Genomic DNA, 23,954 nt, shown 5'->3' with positions numbered 1-23,954 from the left:
CAATTGCCAGTGGTTTAGATTCATTCGAATTCTTCCACCCATGACTTTTGTGGTCAGTTTGTTTCTCCTTGTGAGAGAGGGTATGCCCAGACGTGGGTCCCTTGCTCGCTGCGCCACAGGGAACCAGGCTGCACCTTACTGAGGAGGTCCAACAAGGCCGAAACATGTCTGGGGTTGCTTGGTTTTCTGTGCAGAGGGGACCTGGCCTAGCAGTTCGGGCTGGGCTGCTACCTTCGGTGGCCGCAGCTGCTGACTGATTTGCACATGGCTGGTCCCCTTTTGCAATGGCGCAGACGGGCTAAAAAATGGTGGTGTGGAAGGTTGCCCAGAGCAATTGCCAGTGGTTTAGATTCATTCGAAACCTTCCACCCATGACTTTTGTGGTCAGTTTGTTTCTCCTTGTGAGAGAGGGTATGCCCAGACGTGGGTCCGTTGCTCGCTGCGCCACAGGGAACCAGGCTGCACCTCACTGAGGAGGTCCAACAAGGCCGAAACATGTCTGGGGTTGCTTGGTTTTCTGTGCAGAGGAGACCTGGCCTAGCAGTTCGGGCTGGGCTGCTACCTTCGGTGGCGGCAGCTGCTGACTGATTTGCACATGGCTGGTACCCTTTCGCAATGGCGCAGACGGGCTAAGAAACGGTGGTGTGGAAGGTTGCCCAGAGCAATTGCCAGTGGTTTAGATTCATTCGAAACCTTCCACCCATGACTTTTGTGGTCAGTTTGTTTCTCCTTGTGAGAGAGGGTATGCCCAGCCGTGGGTCCCTTGCTCGCTGCGCCACAGGGAACCACGCTGCACCTCACTGAGGAGGTCCAACAAGGCCGAAACATGTCTGGGGTTGCTTGGTTTTCTGTGCAGAGGGGACCTGGCCCAGCAGTTCGGGCTGGGCTACTACCTTCGGTGACGGCAGCTGCTGACTGATTTGCATATGGCTGGTCCCCTTTCGCAATGGCGCAGACGGGCTAAAAACGGTGGTGTGGAAGGTTGCCCGGAGCAATTGCCAGCGGTTTAGATTCATTCAAAACCTTCCACCCGTCACTTTTGTGGTCAGTTTGTTTCTCCTTGTGAGAGAGGGTATGCCCAGATGTGGGTCCCTTGCTTGCTGCGCCACAGGGAACCAGGCTGCACCTCACTGAGGAGGTCCAGCAAGGCCGAAACATGTCTGGGGTTCCTTGGTTTTCTGTGCAGAGGGGACCTGGCCTAGCAGTTCAGGCTGGGCTGCTACCTTCGGTGGCGGCAGCTGCTGACTAATTTGCACATGGCTGGTCTTCTTTTGCAATGGCCCAGACGGGGCTGGGCTGCTACCTTCGGTGGCGGCAGCTGCTGACTGTTTTGCACATGGCTCGTCCCCTTTTGCAATGGCGCAGACGGGCTAAAAAATGGTGGTGTGGAAGGTTGCCCAGAGCAATTGCCAGTGGTTTAGATTCATTCGAAACCTTCCACCCATCACTTTTGTGGTCAGTTTGTTTCTTCTTGTGAGAGAGGGTATGCCCAGACGTGGGTCCCTTGCTCGCTGCGCAACAGGGAACCAGGCTGTACATCACTGAGGAGGTCCAACAAGGCCGGAACATGTCTGGGGTTGCTTGGTTTTCTGTGCAGAGGGGACCTGGCTTAGCAATTCGGGCAGGGCTGCAACCTTCGGTGGCAGCAGCTGCTGACTGATTTGCACATGGCTGGTCCCCTTTTGCAATGGCGCAGACGGGCTAAAAAACGGTGGTGTGGAAGGTTGCCCAGAGCAATTGCCAGTGGTTTAGATTCATTCGAAACCTTGCACCCATCACTTCTGTGGTCAGTTTGTTTCTCCTTGTGAGAGAGGGTATGCCCAGACGTGGGTCCCTTGCTCGCTGCGCCACAGGGAACCAGGCTGCACCTCACTGAGGAGGTCCAACAAGGCCGAAACATGTCTGGGGTTGCTTGGTTTTCTGTGCAGAGGGGACCTGGCCTAGCAGTTCAGGCTGGGCTGCTACCTTCGGTGGCGGCAGCTGCTGACTGATTTGCACATGGCTGGTCTTCTTTTGCAATGGCCCAGACGGGGCTGGGCTGCTACCTTCGGTGGCGGCAGCTGCTGACTGTTTTGCACATGGCTGGTCCCCTTTTGCAATGGCGCAGACGGGCTAAAAAATGGTGGTGTGGAAGGTTGCCCAGAGCAATTGCCAGTGGTTTAGATTAATTCGAAACCTTCCACCCATCACTTTTGTGGTCAGTTTGTTTCTTCTTGTGAGAGAGGGTATGCCCAGACGTGGGTCCCTTGCTCGCTGCGCCACAGGGAACCAGGCTGTACATCACTGAGGAGGTCCAACAAGGCCGAAACATGTCTGGGGTTGCTTGGTTTTCTGTGCAGAGGGGACCTGGCCTAGCAATTCGGGCTGGGCTGCTACCTTCGGTGGCAGCAGCTGCTGACTGATTTGCACATGGCTGGTCCCCTTTTGCAATGGCGCAGACGGGCTAAAAAACGGTGGTGTGGAAGGTTGCCCAGAGCAATTGCCAGTGGTTTAGATTCATTCGAAACCTTGCACCCATCACTTCTGTGGTCAGTTTGTTTCTCCTTGTGAGAGAGGGTATGCCCAGACGTGGGTCCCTTGCTCGCTGCGCCACAGGGAACCAGGCTGCACCTCACTGAGGAGGTCCAACAAGGCCGAAACATGTCTGGGGTTGCTTGGTTTTCTCTGCAGAGGGGACCTGGCGTAGCAGTTCGGGCTGGGCTGCTGTATTCGGTGGCGGCAGCTGCTGACTGATTTGCACATGGCTGGTCCCCTTTTGCAATGGCGCAGACGGGCTAAAAAACAGTGGTGTGGAAGGTTGCGCAGAGCAATGGCCAGTGGTTTAGATTCATTCGAAACCTTCCACCCATGACTTTTGTGGTCAGTTTGTTTCTCCTTGTGAGAGAGGGTATGTCCATACGTGGGTCCCTTGCTCGCTGCGCCACAGGTGACAAGGCTGCACCTCACTGAGGAGGTCCAACAAGGCCGAAACATGTCTGGGGTTGCTTGGTTTTCTGTGCAGAGGGGACCTGGCCTAGCAGTTCGGGCTGGGCTGCTACCTTCGGTGGCCGCAGCAACTGACTGATTTGCACATGGCTGGTCCCCTTTTGCAATGGCGCAGACGGGCTAAAAAATGGTGGTGTGGAAGGTTGCCCAGAGCAATTGCCAGTGATTTAGATTCATTCGAAACCTTCCACCCATGACTTTTGTGGTCAGTTTGTTTCTCCTTGTGAGAGAGGGTATGCCCAGACGTGGGTCCCTTGCTCGCTGTGCCACAGGGAACCAGGCTGCACCTCACTGAGGAGGTCCAACAAGGCCGAAACATGTCTGGGGTTGCTTGGTTTTCTGTGCAGAGGAGACCTGGCCTAGCAGTTCGGGCTGGGCTGCTACCTTCGGTGGCGGCAGCTGCTGACTGATTTGCACATGGCTGGTACCCTTTTGCAATGGCGCAGACGGGCTAAAAAACGGTGGTGTGGAAGGTTGCCCAGAGCAATTGCCAGTGGTTTAGATTCATTCAAATTCTTCCACCCATGACTTTTGTGGTCAGTTTGTTTCTCCTTGTGAGAGAGGGTATGCCCAGACGTGGGTCCCTTGCTCGCTGCGCCACAGGGAACCAGGCTGCACCTTACTGAGGAGGTCCAACAAGGCCGAAACATGTCTGGGGTTGCTTGGTTTTCTGTGCAGAGGGGACCTGGCCTAGCAGTTCGGGCTGGGCTGCTACCTTCGGTGGCCGCAGCTGCTGACTGATTTGCACATGGCTGGTCCCCTTTTGCAATGGCGCAGACGGGCTAAAAAATGGTGGTGTGGAAGGTTGCCCAGAGCAATTGCCAGTGGTTTAGATTCATTCGAAACCTTCCACCCATGACTTTTGTGGTCAGTTTGTTTCTCCTTGTGAGAGAGGGTATGCCCAGACGTGGGTCCGTTGCTCGCTGCGCCACAGGGAACCAGGCTGCACCTCACTGAGGAGGTCCAACAAGGCCGAAACATGTCTGGGGTTGCTTGGTTTTCTGTGCAGAGGAGACCTGGCCTAGCAGTTCGGGCTGGGCTGCTACCTTCGGTGGCGGCAGCTGCTGACTGATTTGCACATGGCTGGTACCCTTTCGCAATGGCGCAGACGGGCTAAGAAACGGTGGTGTGGAAGGTTGCCCAGAGCAATTGCCAGTGGTTTAGATTCATTCGAAACCTTCCACCCATGACTTTTGTGGTCAGTTTGTTTCTCCTTGTGAGAGAGGGTATGCCCAGCCGTGGGTCCCTTGCTCGCTGCGCCACAGGGAACCACGCTGCACCTCACTGAGGAGGTCCAACAAGGCCGAAACATGTCTGGGGTTGCTTGGTTTTCTGTGCAGAGGGGACCTGGCCCAGCAGTTCGGGCTGGGCTACTACCTTCGGTGACGGCAGCTGCTGACTGATTTGCATATGGCTGGTCCCCTTTCGCAATGGCGCAGACGGGCTAAAAACGGTGGTGTGGAAGGTTGCCCGGAGCAATTGCCAGCGGTTTAGATTCATTCAAAACCTTCCACCCGTCACTTTTGTGGTCAGTTTGTTTCTCCTTGTGAGAGAGGGTATGCCCAGATGTGGGTCCCTTGCTTGCTGCGCCACAGGGAACCAGGCTGCACCTCACTGAGGAGGTCCAGCAAGGCCGAAACATGTCTGGGGTTCCTTGGTTTTCTGTGCAGAGGGGACCTGGCCTAGCAGTTCAGGCTGGGCTGCTACCTTCGGTGGCGGCAGCTGCTGACTAATTTGCACATGGCTGGTCTTCTTTTGCAATGGCCCAGACGGGGCTGGGCTGCTACCTTCGGTGGCGGCAGCTGCTGACTGTTTTGCACATGGCTCGTCCCCTTTTGCAATGGCGCAGACGGGCTAAAAAATGGTGGTGTGGAAGGTTGCCCAGAGCAATTGCCAGTGGTTTAGATTCATTCGAAACCTTCCACCCATCACTTTTGTGGTCAGTTTGTTTCTTCTTGTGAGAGAGGGTATGCCCAGACGTGGGTCCCTTGCTCGCTGCGCAACAGGGAACCAGGCTGTACATCACTGAGGAGGTCCAACAAGGCCGGAACATGTCTGGGGTTGCTTGGTTTTCTGTGCAGAGGGGACCTGGCTTAGCAATTCGGGCAGGGCTGCAACCTTCGGTGGCAGCAGCTGCTGACTGATTTGCACATGGCTGGTCCCCTTTTGCAATGGCGCAGACGGGCTAAAAAACGGTGGTGTGGAAGGTTGCCCAGAGCAATTGCCAGTGGTTTAGATTCATTCGAAACCTTGCACCCATCACTTCTGTGGTCAGTTTGTTTCTCCTTGTGAGAGAGGGTATGCCCAGACGTGGGTCCCTTGCTCGCTGCGCCACAGGGAACCAGGCTGCACCTCACTGAGGAGGTCCAACAAGGCCGAAACATGTCTGGGGTTGCTTGGTTTTCTGTGCAGAGGGGACCTGGCCTAGCAGTTCAGGCTGGGCTGCTACCTTCGGTGGCGGCAGCTGCTGACTGATTTGCACATGGCTGGTCTTCTTTTGCAATGGCCCAGACGGGGCTGGGCTGCTACCTTCGGTGGCGGCAGCTGCTGACTGTTTTGCACATGGCTGGTCCCCTTTTGCAATGGCGCAGACGGGCTAAAAAATGGTGGTGTGGAAGGTTGCCCAGAGCAATTGCCAGTGGTTTAGATTAATTCGAAACCTTCCACCCATCACTTTTGTGGTCAGTTTGTTTCTTCTTGTGAGAGAGGGTATGCCCAGACGTGGGTCCCTTGCTCGCTGCGCCACAGGGAACCAGGCTGTACATCACTGAGGAGGTCCAACAAGGCCGAAACATGTCTGGGGTTGCTTGGTTTTCTGTGCAGAGGGGACCTGGCCTAGCAATTCGGGCTGGGCTGCTACCTTCGGTGGCAGCAGCTGCTGACTGATTTGCACATGGCTGGTCCCCTTTTGCAATGGCGCAGACGGGCTAAAAAACGGTGGTGTGGAAGGTTGCCCAGAGCAATTGCCAGTGGTTTAGATTCATTCGAAACCTTGCACCCATCACTTCTGTGGTCAGTTTGTTTCTCCTTGTGAGAGAGGGTATGCCCAGACGTGGGTCCCTTGCTCGCTGCGCCACAGGGAACCAGGCTGCACCTCACTGAGGAGGTCCAACAAGGCCGAAACATGTCTGGGGTTGCTTGGTTTTCTCTGCAGAGGGGACCTGGCGTAGCAGTTCGGGCTGGGCTGCTGTATTCGGTGGCGGCAGCTGCTGACTGATTTGCACATGGCTGGTCCCCTTTTGCAATGGCGCAGACGGGCTAAAAAACAGTGGTGTGGAAGGTTGCGCAGAGCAATGGCCAGTGGTTTAGATTCATTCGAAACCTTCCACCCATGACTTTTGTGGTCAGTTTGTTTCTCCTTGTGAGAGAGGGTATGTCCATACGTGGGTCCCTTGCTCGCTGCGCCACAGGTGACAAGGCTGCACCTCACTGAGGAGGTCCAACAAGGCCGAAACATGTCTGGGGTTGCTTGGTTTTCTGTGCAGAGGGGACCTGGCCTAGCAGTTCGGGCTGGGCTGCTACCTTCGGTGGCCGCAGCAACTGACTGATTTGCACATGGCTGGTCCCCTTTTGCAATGGCGCAGACGGGCTAAAAAATGGTGGTGTGGAAGGTTGCCCAGAGCAATTGCCAGTGATTTAGATTCATTCGAAACCTTCCACCCATGACTTTTGTGGTCAGTTTGTTTCTCCTTGTGAGAGAGGGTATGCCCAGACGTGGGTCCCTTGCTCGCTGTGCCACAGGGAACCAGGCTGCACCTCACTGAGGAGGTCCAACAAGGCCGAAACATGTCTGGGGTTGCTTGGTTTTCTGTGCAGAGGAGACCTGGCCTAGCAGTTCGGGCTGGGCTGCTACCTTCGGTGGCGGCAGCTGCTGACTGATTTGCACATGGCTGGTACCCTTTTGCAATGGCGCAGACGGGCTAAAAAACGGTGGTGTGGAAGGTTGCCCAGAGCAATTGCCAGTGGTTTAGATTCATTCAAATTCTTCCACCCATGACTTTTGTGGTCAGTTTGTTTCTCCTTGTGAGAGAGGGTATGCCCAGACGTGGGTCCCTTGCTCGCTGCGCCACAGGGAACCAGGCTGCACCTTACTGAGGAGGTCCAACAAGGCCGAAACATGTCTGGGGTTGCTTGGTTTTCTGTGCAGAGGGGACCTGGCCTAGCAGTTAGGGCTGGGCTGCTACCTTCGGTGTCCGCAGCTGCTGACTGATTTGCACATGGCTGGTCCCCTTTCGCAATGGCGCAGACGGGCTAAAAACGGTGGTGTGGAAGGTTGCCCGGAACAATTGCCAGTGGTTTAGATTCATTCGAAACCTTCCACCCATCACTTTTTGTGGTCAGTTTGTTTCTCCTTGTGAGAGAGGGTATGCCCAGATGTGGGTCCCTTGCTCGCTGCGCCACAGGGAACCAGGCTGCACTTCACTGAGGAGGTCCAACAAGGCCGAAACATGTCTGGGGTTGCTTGGTTTTCTGTGCAGAGGGGACCTGGCCTAGCAGTTCGGGCTGGGCTGCTACCTTCGGTGGCGGCAGCTGCTGACTGATTTGTACATGGCTGGTCCCCTTTTGCAATGGTGCAGACGGGCTAAAAAACGGTGGTGTGGAAGGTTGCCCAGAGCAATTGCCAGTGGTTTAGATTCATTCGAAACCTTCCACCCATCATTTTTGTGGTCAGTTTGTTTCTTCTTGTGAGAGAGGGTATGCCCAGACGTGGGTCCCTTGCTCGCTGCGCCACAGGGAACCAGGCTGTACATCACTGAGGAGGTCCAACAAGGCCGGAACATGTCTGGGGTTGCTTGGTTTTCTGTGCAGAGGGGACCTGGCCTAGCAATTCGGGCTGGGCTGCTACCTTCGGTGGCAGCAGCTGCTGACTGATTTGCACATGGCTGGTCCCCTTTTGCAATGGCGCAGACGGGCTAAAAAACGGTGGTGTGGAAGGTTGCCCAGAGCAATTGCCAGTGGTTTAGATTCATTCGAAACCTTGCACCCATCACTTCTGTGGTCAGTTTGTTTCTCCTTGTGAGAGAGGGTATGCCCAGACGTGGGTCCCTTGCTCGCTGCGCCACAGGGAACCAGGCTGCACCTCACTGAGGAGGTCCAACAAGGCCGAAACATGTCTGGGGTTGCTTGGTTTTCTGTGCAGAGGGGACCTGGCCTAGCAGTTCAGGCTGGGCTGCTACCTTCGGTGGCGGCAGCTGCTGACTGATTTGCACATGGCTGGTCTTCTTTTGCAATGGCCCAGACGGGGCTGGGCTGCTACCTTCGGTGGCGGCAGCTGCTGACTGTTTTGCACATGGCTGGTCCCCTTTTGCAATGGCGCAGACGGGCTAAAAAATGGTGGTGTGGAAGGTTGCCCAGAGCAATTGCCAGTGGTTTAGATTAATTCGAAACCTTCCACCCATCACTTTTGTGGTCAGTTTGTTTCTTCTTGTGAGAGAGGGTATGCCCAGACGTGGGTCCCTTGCTCGCTGCGCCACAGGGAACCAGGCTGTACATCACTGAGGAGGTCCAACAAGGCCGAAACATGTCTGGGGTTGCTTGGTTTTCTGTGCAGAGGGGACCTGGCCTAGCAATTCGGGCTGGGCTGCTACCTTCGGTGGCAGCAGCTGCTGACTGATTTGCACATGGCTGGTCCCCTTTTGCAATGGCGCAGACGGGCTAAAAAACGGTGGTGTGGAAGGTTGCCCAGAGCAATTGCCAGTGGTTTAGATTCATTCAAAACCTTGCACCCATCACTTCTGTGGTCAGTTTGTTTCTCCTTGTGAGAGAGGGTATGCCCAGACGTGGGTCCCTTGCTCGCTGCGCCACAGGGAACCAGGCTGCACCTCACTGAGGAGGTCCAACAAGGCCGAAACATGTCTGGGGTTGCTTGGTTTTCTGTGCAGAGGGGACCTGGCGTAGCAGTTCGGGCTGGGCTGCTGTATTCGGTGGCGGCAGCTGCTGACTGATTTGCACATGGCTGGTCCCCTTTTGCAATGGCGCAGACGGGCTAAAAAACGGTGGTGTGGAAGGTTGCGCAGAGCAATTGCAAGTGGTTTAGATTCTTTTGAAACCTTCCACCCATCACCTTTGTGGTCAGTTTGTTTCTCCTTATGAGAGAGGGTATGCCCAGACGTGGGTCCCTTGCTCGCTGCGCCACAGGGAACCACGCTGCACCTCACTGAGGAGGTCCAGCAAGGCCGAAACATGTCTGGGGTTGCTTGGTTTTCTGTGCAGAGGGGACCTGGCCTAGCAGTTCAGGCTGGGCTGCTACCTTCGGTGGCCGCAGCTGCTGACTGATTTGCACATGGCTGGTCCCCTTTTGCAATGGCGCAGACGGGCTAAAAAATGGTGGTGTGGAAGGTTGCCCAGAGCAATTGCCAGTGGTTTAGATTCATTCGAAACCTTCCACCCATGACTTTTGTGGTCAGTTTGTTTCTCCTTGTGAGAGAGGGTATGCCCAGACGTGGGTCCCTTGCTCGCTGCACCACAGGGAACCAGGCTGCACCTCACTGAGGAGGTCCAACAAGGCCGAAACATGTCTGGGGTTGCTTGGTTTTCTGTGCAGAGGAGACCTGGCCTAGCAGTTCGGGCTGGGCTGCTACCTTCGGTGGCGGCAGCTGCTGACTGATTTGCACATGGCTGGTACCCTTTTGCAATGGCGCAGACGGGCTAAAAAACGGTGGTGTGGAAGGTTGCCCAGAGCAATTGCCAGTGGTTTAGATTAATTCGAATTCTTCCACCCATGACTTTTGTGGTCAGTTTGTTTCTCCTTGTGAGAGAGGGTATGCCCAGATGTGGGTCCCTTGCTCGCTGCGCCACAGGGAACCAGGCTGCACCTCACTGAGGAGGTCCAGCAAGGCCGAAACATCTCTGGGGTTGCTTGGTTTTCTGTGCAGAGGGGACCTGGCCTAGCAGTTCAGGCTGGGCTGCTACCTTCGGTGGCGGCAGATGCTGACTGATTTGCAAATGGCTGGTCCCCTTTTGCAATGGCGCAGACGGGCTAAAAAAAGGTGGTGTGGAATGTTGCCCAGAGCAATTGCCAGTGGTTTAGATTCATTTGAAACCTTCCACCCATCACTTTTGTGGTCAGTTTGTTTCTCCTTGTGAGAGACGGTATGCCCAGACGTGGGTTCCTTGCTCGCTGCGCCACAGGGAACCGGGCTGCACCTCACTGAGGAGGTCCAACAAGGCCGAAACATGTCTGGGGTTGCTTCGTTTTCTGTGCAGAGGGGACCTGGCCTAGCAGTTCGGGCTGGGCTGCTACCTTCGGTGGCGGCAGCTGCTGACTGATTTGCACATGGCTGGTCCCCTTTTGCAATGGCGCAGACGGGCTAAAAAATGGTGGTTTGGAAGGTTGCCAAGAGCAATTGCCAGTGGTTTAGATTAATTCGAAACCTTCCACCCATCACTATTGTGGTCTGTTTGAGTTTCCTTGTGAGAGAGGGTATGCCCAGACGTGGGTCCCTTGCTCGCTGCGCCACAAAACCAGGCTGCACCTCACTGAGGAGGTCCAACAAGGCCGAAACATGTCTGGAGTTGCTTGGTTTTCTGTGCAGAGGGGACCTGGCCTAGCAGTTCGGCCTGGGCTGCTACCTTCGGTGGCGGCAGCTGCTGACTGATTTGCACATGGCTGGTCCCCTTTTGCAATGGCGCAGACGGGCTAAAAAACGGTGGTGTGGAAGGTTGCCCAGGGCACTTGCCAGTGGTTTAGATTCATTCGAAACCTTCCACCCATCACTTTTGTGGTCAGTTTGTTTCTCCTTGTGAGAGAGAGTACGCCCAGACGTGGGTCCCTTGCTCGCTGCGCCACAGGGAACCAGGCTGCACCTCACTGAGGAGCTCCAACAAGGCCGAAACATGTCTGTGGTTGCTTGGTTTTCTGTCCAATGTGGACCTGGCCCAGCAGTTTGGGCTGGGCTGCTACCTTCAGTGACGGCAGCTGCTGACTGATTTGCACATGGCTGGTCCCCTTTCGCAATGGCGCAGACGGGCTAAAAACGGTGGTGTGGAAGGTTGCCCGGAACAATTGCCAGTGGTTTAGATTCATTCGAAACCTTCCACCCATCACTTTTTGTGGTCAGTTTGTTTCTCCTTGTGAGAGAGGGTATGCCCAGATGTGGGTCCCTTGCTCGCTGCGCCACAGTGAACCAGGCTGCACTTCACTGAGGAGGTCCAACAAGGCCGAAACATGTCTGGGGTTGCTTGGTTTTCTGTGCAGAGGGGACCTGGCCTAGCAGTTCGGGCTGGGCTGCTACCTTCGGTGGCGGCAGCTGCTGACTGATTTGTACATGGCTGGTCCCCTTTTGCAATGGTGCAGACGGGCTAAAAAACGGTGGTGTGGAAGGTTGCCCAGAGCAATTGCCAGTGGTTTAGATTCATTCGAAACCTTCCACCCATCATTTTTGTGGTCAGTTTGTTTCTTCTTGTGAGAGAGGGTATGCCCAGACGTGGGTCCCTTGCTCGCTGCGCCACAGGGAACCAGGCTGTACATCACTGAGGAGGTCCAACAAGGCCGGAACATGTCTGGGGTTGCTTGGTTTTCTGTGCAGAGGGGACCTGGCCTAGCAATTCGGGCTGGGCTGCTACCTTCGGTGGCAGCAGCTGCTGACTGATTTGCACATGGCTGGTCCCCTTTTGCAATGGCGCAGACGGGCTAAAAAACGGTGGTGTGGAAGGTTGCCCAGAGCAATTGCCAGTGGTTTAGATTCATTCGAAACCTTGCACCCATCACTTCTGTGGTCAGTTTGTTTCTCCTTGTGAGAGAGGGTATGCCCAGACGTGGGTCCCTTGCTCGCTGCGCCACAGGGAACCAGGCTGCACCTCACTGAGGAGGTCCAACAAGGCCGAAACATGTCTGGGGTTGCTTGGTTTTCTGTGCAGAGGGGACCTGGCCTAGCAGTTCAGGCTGGGCTGCTACCTTCGGTGGCGGCAGCTGCTGACTGATTTGCACATGGCTGGTCTTCTTTTGCAATGGCCCAGACGGGGCTGGGCTGCTACCTTCGGTGGCGGCAGCTGCTGACTGTTTTGCACATGGCTGGTCCCCTTTTGCAATGGCGCAGACGGGCTAAAAAATGGTGGTGTGGAAGGTTGCCCAGAGCAATTGCCAGTGGTTTAGATTAATTCGAAACCTTCCACCCATCACTTTTGTGGTCAGTTTGTTTCTTCTTGTGAGAGAGGGTATGCCCAGACGTGGGTCCCTTGCTCGCTGCGCCACAGGGAACCAGGCTGTACATCACTGAGGAGGTCCAACAAGGCCGAAACATGTCTGGGGTTGCTTGGTTTTCTGTGCAGAGGGGACCTGGCCTAGCAATTCGGGCTGGGCTGCTACCTTCGGTGGCAGCAGCTGCTGACTGATTTGCACATGGCTGGTCCCCTTTTGCAATGGCGCAGACGGGCTAAAAAACGGTGGTGTGGAAGGTTGCCCAGAGCAATTGCCAGTGGTTTAGATTCATTCGAAACCTTGCACCCATCACTTCTGTGGTCAGTTTGTTTCTCCTTGTGAGAGAGGGTATGCCCAGACGTGGGTCCCTTGCTCGCTGCGCCACAGGGAACCAGGCTGCACCTCACTGAGGAGGTCCAACAAGGCCGAAACATGTCTGGGGTTGCTTGGTTTTCTGTGCAGAGGGGACCTGGCGTAGCAGTTCGGGCTGGGCTGCTGTATTCGGTGGCGGCAGCTGCTGACTGATTTGCACATGGCTGGTCCCCTTTTGCAATGGCGCAGACGGGCTAAAAAACGGTGGTGTGGAAGGTTGCGCAGAGCAATTGCAAGTGGTTTAGATTCTTTTGAAACCTTCCACCCATCACCTTTGTGGTCAGTTTGTTTCTCCTTATGAGAGAGGGTATGCCCAGACGTGGGTCCCTTGCTCGCTGCGCCACAGGGAACCACGCTGCACCTCACTGAGGAGGTCCAGCAAGGCCGAAACATGTCTGGGGTTGCTTGGTTTTCTGTGCAGAGGGGACCTGGCCTAGCAGTTCAGGCTGGGCTGCTACCTTCGGTGGCCGCAGCTGCTGACTGATTTGCACATGGCTGGTCCCCTTTTGCAATGGCGCAGACGGGCTAAAAAATGGTGGTGTGGAAGGTTGCCCAGAGCAATTGCCAGTGGTTTAGATTCATTCGAAACCTTCCACCCATGACTTTTGTGGTCAGTTTGTTTCTCCTTGTGAGAGAGGGTATGCCCAGACGTGGGTCCCTTGCTCGCTGCACCACAGGGAACCAGGCTGCACCTCACTGAGGAGGTCCAACAAGGCCGAAACATGTCTGGGGTTGCTTGGTTTTCTGTGCAGAGGAGACCTGGCCTAGCAGTTCGGGCTGGGCTGCTACCTTCGGTGGCGGCAGCTGCTGACTGATTTGCACATGGCTGGTACCCTTTTGCAATGGCGCAGACGGGCTAAAAAACGGTGGTGTGGAAGGTTGCCCAGAGCAATTGCCAGTGGTTCAGATTAATTCGAATTCTTCCACCCATGACTTTTGTGGTCAGTTTGTTTCTCCTTGTGAGAGAGGGTATGCCCAGACGTGGTTCCCTTGCTCGCTGCGCCACAGGGAACCAGGCTGCACCTTACTGAGGAGGTCCAACAAGGCCGAAACATGTCTGGGGTTGCTTGGTTTTCTGTGCAGAGGGGACCTGGCCTAGCAGTTCGGGCTGGGCTGCTACCTTCGGTGGCCGCAGCTGCTGACTGATTTGCACATGGCTGGTCCCCTTTTGCAATGGCGCAGATGGGCTAAAAAATGGTGGTGTGGAAGGTTGCCCAGAGCAATTGCCAGTGGTTTAGATTCATTCGAAACCTTCCACCCATGACTTTTGTGGTCAGTTTGTTTCTCCTTGTGAGAGAGGGTATGCCCAGACGTGGGTCCGTTGCTCGCTGCGCCACAGGGAACCAGGCTGCACCTCACTGAGGAGGTCCAACAAGGCCGAAACATGTCTGGGGTTGCTTGGTTTTCTGTGCAGAGGAGACCTGGCCAAGCAGTTCGGGCTGGGCTGCTACCTTCGGTGGCGGCAGCTGCTGACTGATTTGCACATGGCTGGTACCCTTTTGCAATGGCGCAGACGGGCTAAAAAACGGTGGTGTGGAAGGTTGCCCAGAGCAATTGCCAGTGGTTTAGATTCATTCGAATTCTTCCACCCATGACTTTTGTGGTCAGTTTGTTTCTCCTTGTGAGAGAGGGTATGCCCAGACGTTGGTCCCTTGCTCGCTGCGCCACAGGGAACCAGGCTGCACCTTACTGAGGAGGTCCAACAAGGCCGAAACATGTCTGGGGTTGCTTGGTTTTCTGTGCAGAGGGGACCTGGCCTAGCAGTTCGGGCTGGGCTGCTACCTTCGGTGGCAGCAGCTGCTGACTGATTTGCACATGGCTGGTACCCTTTTGCAATGGCACAGACGGCTAAAAAACGGTGGTGTGGAAGGTTGCCCAGAGCAATTGCCAGTGGTTTAGATTCATTCGAAACCTTCCACCCATCACTTCTGTGGTCAGTTTGTTTCTCCTTGTGAGAGTGGGTATGCCCAGACGTGGGTCCCTTGCTCGCTGCGCCACAGGGAACCAGGCTGAACCTCACTGAGTAGGTCCAGCAAGGCCGAAACATGTCTGGGGTTGCTTGGTTTTCTGTGCAGAGGGGATGTGGCCTAGCAGTTCGGGCTGGGCTGCTACTTTCGGTGGGGGCAGCTGCTGACTGATTTGCTCATGGCTGGTCCCCTTTTGCAATGGCACAAACGGGCTAAAAAACGGTGGTGTGGAAGGTTGCCCAGAGAAATTGCCAGTGGTTTAGATTCATTCGAAACCTTCCACCCATCACTTTTGTGGTCAGTTTGTTTCTCCTTGTGAGAGAGGGTATGCCCAGACGTGGGTCCCTTGCTCGCTGTGCCACAGGGAACCCAGCTGCATCTTACTGAGGAGGTCCATCAATGCCGAAACATGTCTGGGATTGCTTGGTTTTCTGTGCAGAGGGGACCTGGACTAGCAGTTCGGGCTAGGCTGCTACCTTCGTTGGCGACAACTGCTGACTGATTTGCACATGGCTGGTCCCCTTTTGCAATGGTGCAGACGAGCTAAAAAAACGGTGGTGTGGAAGGTTGCCCAGAGCAATTGCCAGTGGTTTAGATTCCTTTGAAACCTTCCACCCATCACTTTTGTGGTCAGTTTGTTTCTCCTTGTGAGAGAGGGTATGCCCAGACGCGGGTCCCTTGCTCGCTGCACCACAGGGAACCAGGCTGCACCTCACTGAGGAGGTCCAACAAGGCCGAAACATGTCTGGGGTTGTTTGGTTTTCTGTGTAGAGGGGACCTGGCTTTGCAGTTGGGGCTGGGCTGCTACCTTCGGTGGCGGCAGCTGCTGACTGATTTGCACATGGCTGGTCCCCTTTTGCAATGGCACAGCCGGGCTAAAAAACGGTGATGTGGAAGGTTGACCAGAGCAATTGCCAGTGGTTTAGATTCATTTGAAACCTTCCAACCATCACTTTTGTGGTCTGTTTGAGTCTCCTTGTGAGAGAGGGTATGCCCAGACGTGGGTCCCTTGCTCGCTGCGCCAGAAAACCAGGCTGCACCTCACTGAGGAGGTCCAACAAGGCCGAAACATGTCTGGGGTTGCTTGGTTTTCTGTGCAGAGGGGACCTGGCCTAGCAGTTCGGGCTGGGCTGCTACCTTCGGTGGTGGCAGCTGCTGACTGATTTGCACATGGCTGGTCCCCTTTTGCAATGGCGCAGACGGGCTAAAAAAAATGGTGTGGAAGGTTGCCCAGAGCAATTGCCAGTGGTTTAGATTAATTCGAAACCTTCCACCCATCACTTTTGTGGTCAGTTTGTTTCTCCTTGTGAGAGTGGGTATGCCCAGATGTGGGTCCCTTGCTCGCTGCGCCACAGGGAACTAGGCTGCACCTCACTGAGGAGGTCCAACAAGGCCGAAACATGTTTGGGATTGCTTAATTTTCTGTGCAGAGGGGACCTGGCCTAGCAGTTCGGGCTGGGCTGCTACCTTCGGTGGCGGCAGCTGCTGACTGATTTGCACATGGCTGGTCCCCTTTTGCAATGGCGCAGAAGGGCTAAAAAATGGTGGTGTGGAAGGTTGCCCAGAGCAATTGCCAGTGGTTTAGATTCATTCGAAACCTTCCACCCATGACTTTTGTGGTCAGTTTGTTTCTCCTTGTGAGAGAGGGTATGCCCAGACGTGGGTCCCTTGCTCGCTGCGCCACAGGGAACCAGGCTGCACCTCACTGAGGAGGTCCAACAAGGCCGAAACATGTCTGGGGTTGCTTGGTTTTCTGTGCAGAGGAGACCTGGCCTAGCAGTTCGGGCTGGGCTGCTACCTTCGGTGGCGGCAGCTGCTGACTGATTTGCACATGGCTGGTACCCTTTTGCAATGGCGTAGACGGGCTAAAAAACGGTGGTGTGGAAGGTTGCCCAGAGCAATTGCCAGTGGTTTAGATTCATTCGAATTCTTCCACCCATGACTTTTGTGGTCAGTTTGTTTCTCCTTGTGAGAGAGGGTATGCCCAGACGTGGGTCCCTTGCTCGCTGCGCCACAGGGAACCAGGCTGCACCTTACTGAGGAGGTCCAACAAGGCCGAAACATGTCTGGGGTTGCTTGGTTTTCTGTGCAGAGGGGACCTGGCCTAGCAGTTCGGGCTGGGCTGCTACCTTCGGTGGCCGCAGCTGCTGACTGATTTGCACATGGCTGGTCCCCTTTTGCAATGGCGCAGACGGGCTAAAAAATGGTGGTGTGGAAGGTTGCCCAGAGCAATTGCCAGTGGTTTAGATTCATTCGAAACCTTCCACCCATGACTTTTGTGGTCAGTTTGTTTCTCCTTGTGAGAGAGGGTATGCCCAGACGTGGGTCCGTTGCTCGCTGCGCCACAGGGAACCAGGCTGCACCTCACTGAGGAGGTCCAACAAGGCCGAAACATGTCTGGGGTTGCTTGGTTTTCTGTGCAGAGGAGACCTGGCCTAGCAGTTCGGGCTGGGCTGCTACCTTCGGTGGCGGCAGCTGCTGACTGATTTGCACATGGCTGGTACCCTTTCGCAATGGCGCAGACGGGCTAAAAAACGGTGGTGTGGAAGGTTGCCCAGAGCAATTGCCAGTGGTTTAGATTCATTCGAAACCTTCCACCCATGACTTTTGTGGTCAGTTTGTTTCTCCTTGTGAGAGAGGGTATGCCCAGCCGTGGGTCCCTTGCTCGCTGCGCCACAGGGAACCACGCTGCACCTCACTGAGGAGGTCCAACAAGGCCGAAACATGTCTGGGGTTGCTTGGTTTTCTGTGCAGAGGGGACCTGGCCCAGCAGTTCGGGCTGGGCTACTACCTTCGGTGACGGCAGCTGCTGACTGATTTGCATATGGCTGGTCCCCTTTCGCAATGGCGCAGACGGGCTAAAAACGGTGGTGTGGAAGGTTGCCCGGAGCAATTGCCAGCGGTTTAGATTCATTCAAAACCTTCCACCCGTCACTTTTGTGGTCAGTTTGTTTCTCCTTGTGAGAGAGGGTATGCCCAGATGTGGGTCCCTTGCTTGCTGCGCCACAGGGAACCAGGCTGCACCTCACTGAGGAGGTCCAGCAAGGCCGAAACATGTCTGGGGTTCCTTGGTTTTCTGTGCAGAGGGGACCTGGCCTAGCAGTTCAGGCTGGGCTGCTACCTTCGGTGGCGGCAGCTGCTGACTAATTTGCACATGGCTGGTCTTCTTTTGCAATGGCCCAGACGGGGCTGGGCTGCTACCTTCGGTGGCGGCAGCTGCTGACTGTTTTGCACATGGCTCGTCCCCTTTTGCAATGGCGCAGACGGGCTAAAAAATGGTGGTGTGGAAGGTTGCCCAGAGCAATTGCCAGTGGTTTAGATTCATTCGAAACCTTCCACCCATCACTTTTGTGGTCAGTTTGTTTCTTCTTGTGAGAGAGGGTATGCCCAGACGTGGGTCCCTTGCTCGCTGCGCAACAGGGAACCAGGCTGTACATCACTGAGGAGGTCCAACAAGGCCGGAACATGTCTGGGGTTGCTTGGTTTTCTGTGCAGAGGGGACCTGGCTTAGCAATTCGGGCAGGGCTGCAACCTTCGGTGGCAGCAGCTGCTGACTGATTTGCACATGGCTGGTCCCCTTTTGCAATGGCGCAGACGGGCTAAAAAACGGTGGTGTGGAAGGTTGCCCAGAGCAATTGCCAGTGGTTTAGATTCATTCGAAACCTTGCACCCATCACTTCTGTGGTCAGTTTGTTTCTCCTTGTGAGAGAGGGTATGCCCAGACGTGGGTCCCTTGCTCGCTGCGCCACAGGGAACCAGGCTGCACCTCACTGAGGAGGTCCAACAAGGCCGAAACATGTCTGGGGTTGCTTGGTTTTCTGTGCAGAGGGGACCTGGCCTAGCAGTTCAGGCTGGGCTGCTACCTTCGGTGGCGGCAGCTGCTGACTGATTTGCACATGGCTGGTCTTCTTTTGCAATGGCCCAGACGGGGCTGGGCTGCTACCTTCGGTGGCGGCAGCTGCTGACTGTTTTGCACATGGCTGGTCCCCTTTTGCAATGGCGCAGACGGGCTAAAAAATGGTGGTGTGGAAGGTTGCCCAGAGCAATTGCCAGTGGTTTAGATTAATTCGAAACCTTCCACCCATCACTTTTGTGGTCAGTTTGTTTCTTCTTGTGAGAGAGGGTATGCCCAGACGTGGGTCCCTTGCTCGCTGCGCCACAGGGAACCAGGCTGTACATCACTGAGGAGGTCCAACAAGGCCGAAACATGTCTGGGGTTGCTTGGTTTTCTGTGCAGAGGGGACCTGGCCTAGCAATTCGGGCTGGGCTGCTACCTTCGGTGGCAGCAGCTGCTGACTGATTTGCACATGGCTGGTCCCCTTTTGCAATGGCGCAGACGGGCTAAAAAACGGTGGTGTGGAAGGTTGCCCAGAGCAATTGCCAGTGGTTTAGATTCATTCGAAACCTTGCACCCATCACTTCTGTGGTCAGTTTGTTTCTCCTTGTGAGAGAGGGTATGCCCAGACGTGGGTCCCTTGCTCGCTGCGCCACAGGGAACCAGGCTGCACCTCACTGAGGAGGTCCAACAAGGCCGAAACATGTCTGGGGTTGCTTGGTTTTCTGTGCAGAGGGGACCTGGCGTAGCAGTTCGGGCTGGGCTGCTGTATTCGGTGGCGGCAGCTGCTGACTGATTTGCACATGGCTGGTCCCCTTTTGCAATGGCGCAGACGGGCTAAAAAACAGTGGTGTGGAAGGTTGCGCAGAGCAATGGCCAGTGGTTTAGATTCATTCGAAACCTTCCACCCATGACTTTTGTGGTCAGTTTGTTTCTCCTTGTGAGAGAGGGTATGTCCATACGTGGGTCCCTTGCTCGCTGCGCCACAGGTGACCAGGCTGCACCTCACTGAGGAGGTCCAACAAGGCCGAAACATGTCTGGGGTTGCTTGGTTTTCTGTGCAGAGGGGACCTGGCCTAGCAGTTCGGGCTGGGCTGCTACCTTCGGTGGCCGCAGCAACTGACTGATTTGCACATGGCTGGTCCCCTTTTGCAATGGCGCAGACGGGCTAAAAAATGGTGGTGTGGAAGGTTGCCCAGAGCAATTGCCAGTGATTTAGATTCATTCGAAACCTTCCACCCATGACTTTTGTGGTCAGTTTGTTTCTCCTTGTGAGAGAGGGTATGCCCAGACGTGGGTCCCTTGCTCGCTGTGCCACAGGGAACCAGGCTGCACCTCACTGAGGAGGTCCAACAAGGCCGAAACATGTCTGGGATTGCTTGGTTTTCTGTGCAGAGGAGACCTGGCCTAGCAGTTCGGGCTGGGCTGCTACCTTCGGTGGCGGCAGCTGCTGACTGATTTGCACATGGCTGGTACCCTTTTGCAATGGCGCAGACGGGCTAAAAAACGGTGGTGTGGAAGGTTGCCCAGAGCAATTGCCAGTGGTTTAGATTCATTCAAATTCTTCCACCCATGACTTTTGTGGTCAGTTTGTTTCTCCTTGTGAGAGAGGGTATGCCCAGACGTGGGTCCCTTGCTCGCTGCGCCACAGGGAACCAGGCTGCACCTTACTGAGGAGGTCCAACAAGGCCGAAACATGTCTGGGGTTGCTTGGTTTTCTGTGCAGAGGGGACCTGGCCTAGCAGTTAGGGCTGGGCTGCTACCTTCGGTGTCCGCAGCTGCTGACTGATTTGCACATGGCTGGTCCCCTTTCGCAATGGCGCAGACGGGCTAAAAACGGTGGTGTGGAAGGTTGCCCGGAACAATTGCCAGTGGTTTAGATTCATTCGAAACCTTCCACCCATCACTTTTTGTGGTCAGTTTGTTTCTCCTTGTGAGAGAGGGTATGCCCAGATGTGGGTCCCTTGCTCGCTGCGCCACAGGGAACCAGGCTGCACTTCACTGAGGAGGTCCAACAAGGCCGAAACATGTCTGGGGTTGCTTGGTTTTCTGTGCAGAGGGGACCTGGCCTAGCAGTTCGGGCTGGGCTGCTACCTTCGGTGGCGGCAGCTGCTGACTGATTTGTACATGGCTGGTCCCCTTTTGCAATGGTGCAGACGGGCTAAAAAACGGTGGTGTGGAAGGTTGCCCAGAGCAATTGCCAGTGGTTTAGATTCATTCGAAACCTTCCACCCATCATTTTTGTGGTCAGTTTGTTTCTTCTTGTGAGAGAGGGTATGCCCAGACGTGGGTCCCTTGCTCGCTGCGCCACAGGGAACCAGGCTGTACATCACTGAGGAGGTCCAACAAGGCCGGAACATGTCTGGGGTTGCTTGGTTTTCTGTGCAGAGGGGACCTGGCCTAGCAATTCGGGCTGGGCTGCTACCTTCGGTGGCAGCAGCTGCTGACTGATTTGCACATGGCTGGTCCCCTTTTGCAATGGCGCAGACGGGCTAAAAAACGGTGGTGTGGAAGGTTGCCCAGAGCAATTGCCAGTGGTTTAGATTCATTCGAAACCTTGCACCCATCACTTCTGTGGTCAGTTTGTTTCTCCTTGTGAGAGAGGGTATGCCCAGACGTGGGTCCCTTGCTCGCTGCGCCACAGGGAACCAGGCTGCACCTCACTGAGGAGGTCCAACAAGGCCGAAACATGTCTGGGGTTGCTTGGTTTTCTGTGCAGAGGGGACCTGGCCTAGCAGTTCAGGCTGGGCTGCTACCTTCGGTGGCGGCAGCTGCTGACTGATTTGCACATGGCTGGTCTTCTTTTGCAATGGCCCAGACGGGGCTGGGCTGCTACCTTCGGTGGCGGCAGCTGCTGACTGTTTTGCACATGGCTGGTCCCCTTTTGCAATGGCGCAGACGGGCTAAAAAATGGTGGTGTGGAAGGTTGCCCAGAGCAATTGCCAGTGGTTTAGATTAATTCGAAACCTTCCACCCATCACTTTTGTGGTCAGTTTGTTTCTTCTTGTGAGAGAGGGTATGCCCAGACGTGGGTCCCTTGCTCGCTGCGCCACAGGGAACCAGGCTGTACATCACTGAGGAGGTCCAACAAGGCCGAAACATGTCTGGGGTTGCTTGGTTTTCTGTGCAGAGGGGACCTGGCCTAGCAATTCGGGCTGGGCTGCTACCTTCGGTGGCAGCAGCTGCTGACTGATTTGCACATGGCTGGTCCCCTTTTGCAATGGCGCAGACGGGCTAAAAAACGGTGGTGTGGAAGGTTGCCCAGAGCAATTGCCAGTGGTTTAGATTCATTCAAAACCTTGCACCCATCACTTCTGTGGTCAGTTTGTTTCTCCTTGTGAGAGAGGGTATGCCCAGACGTGGGTCCCTTGCTCGCTGCGCCACAGGGAACCAGGCTGCACCTCACTGAGGAGGTCCAACAAGGCCGAAACATGTCTGGGGTTGCTTGGTTTTCTGTGCAGAGGGGACCTGGCGTAGCAGTTCGGGCTGGGCTGCTGTATTCGGTGGCGGCAGCTGCTGACTGATTTGCACATGGCTGGTCCCCTTTTGCAATGGCGCAGACGGGCTAAAAAACGGTGGTGTGGAAGGTTGCGCAGAGCAATTGCAAGTGGTTTAGATTCTTTTGAAACCTTCCACCCATCACCTTTGTGGTCAGTTTGTTTCTCCTTATGAGAGAGGGTATGCCCAGACGTGGGTCCCTTGCTCGCTGCGCCACAGGGAACCACGCTGCACCTCACTGAGGAGGTCCAGCAAGGCCGAAACATGTCTGGGGTTGCTTGGTTTTCTGTGCAGAGGGGACCTGGCCTAGCAGTTCAGGCTGGGCTGCTACCTTCGGTGGCCGCAGCTGCTGACTGATTTGCACATGGCTGGTCCCCTTTTGCAATGGCGCAGACGGGCTAAAAAATGGTGGTGTGGAAGGTTGCCCAGAGCAATTGCCAGTGGTTTAGATTCATTCGAAACCTTCCACCCATGACTTTTGTGGTCAGTTTGTTTCTCCTTGTGAGAGAGGGTATGCCCAGACGTGGGTCCCTTGCTCGCTGCACCACAGGGAACCAGGCTGCACCTCACTGAGGAGGTCCAACAAGGCCGAAACATGTCTGGGGTTGCTTGGTTTTCTGTGCAGAGGAGACCTGGCCTAGCAGTTCGGGCTGGGCTGCTACCTTCGGTGGCGGCAGCTGCTGACTGATTTGCACATGGCTGGTACCCTTTTGCAATGGCGCAGACGGGCTAAAAAACGGTGGTGTGGAAGGTTGCCCAGAGCAATTGCCAGTGGTTTAGATTAATTCGAATTCTTCCACCCATGACTTTTGTGGTCAGTTTGTTTCTCCTTGTGAGAGAGGGTATGCCCAGATGTGGGTCCCTTGCTCGCTGCGCCACAGGGAACCAGGCTGCACCTCACTGAGGAGGTCCAGCAAGGCCGAAACATCTCTGGGGTTGCTTGGTTTTCTGTGCAGAGGGGACCTGGCCTAGCAGTTCAGGCTGGGCTGCTACCTTCGGTGGCGGCAGATGCTGACTGATTTGCAAATGGCTGGTCCCCTTTTGCAATGGCGCAGACGGGCTAAAAAAAGGTGGTGTGGAATGTTGCCCAGAGCAATTGCCAGTGGTTTAGATTCATTTGAAACCTTCCACCCATCACTTTTGTGGTCAGTTTGTTTCTCCTTGTGAGAGACGGTATGCCCAGACGTGGGTTCCTTGCTCGCTGCGCCACAGGGAACCGGGCTGCACCTCACTGAGGAGGTCCAACAAGGCCGAAACATGTCTGGGGTTGCTTCGTTTTCTGTGCAGAGGGGACCTGGCCTAGCAGTTCGGGCTGGGCTGCTACCTTCGGTGGCGGCAGCTGCTGACTGATTTGCACATGGCTGGTCCCCTTTTGCAATGGCGCAGACGGGCTAAAAAATGGTGGTTTGGAAGGTTGCCAAGAGCAATTGCCAGTGGTTTAGATTAATTCGAAACCTTCCACCCATCACTATTGTGGTCTGTTTGAGTTTCCTTGTGAGAGAGGGTATGCCCAGACGTGGGTCCCTTGCTCGCTGCGCCACAAAACCAGGCTGCACCTCACTGAGGAGGTCCAACAAGGCCGAAACATGTCTGGAGTTGCTTGGTTTTCTGTGCAGAGGGGACCTGGCCTAGCAGTTCGGCCTGGGCTGCTACCTTCGGTGGCGGCAGCTGCTGACTGATTTGCACATGGCTGGTCCCCTTTTGCAATGGCGCAGACGGGCTAAAAAACGGTGGTGTGGAAGGTTGCCCAGGGCACTTGCCAGTGGTTTAGATTCATTCGAAACCTTCCACCCATCACTTTTGTGGTCAGTTTGTTTCTCCTTGTGAGAGAGAGTACGCCCAGACGTGGGTCCCTTGCTCGCTGCGCCACAGGGAACCAGGCTGCACCTCACTGAGGAGCTCCAACAAGGCCGAAACATGTCTGTGGTTGCTTGGTTTTCTGTCCAATGTGGACCTGGCCCAGCAGTTTGGGCTGGGCTGCTACCTTCGGTGACGGCAGCTGCTGACTGATTTGCACATGGCTGGTCCCCTTTCGCAATGGCGCAGACGGGCTAAAAACGGTGGTGTGGAAGGTTGCCCGGAACAATTGCCAGTGGTTTAGATTCATTCGAAACCTTCCACCCATCACTTTTTGTGGTCAGTTTGTTTCTCCTTGTGA

The sequence above is a fragment of the Ambystoma mexicanum genome, chromosome 1q, assembly GCF_040938575.1.
Source record: "Ambystoma mexicanum isolate Mex_15411 chromosome 1q, UKY_AmexF1_1, whole genome shotgun sequence".
Taxonomy (NCBI): Eukaryota; Metazoa; Chordata; class Amphibia; order Caudata; family Ambystomatidae; genus Ambystoma; species Ambystoma mexicanum.
Note: the sequence above shows the minus strand (reverse complement) of the source record.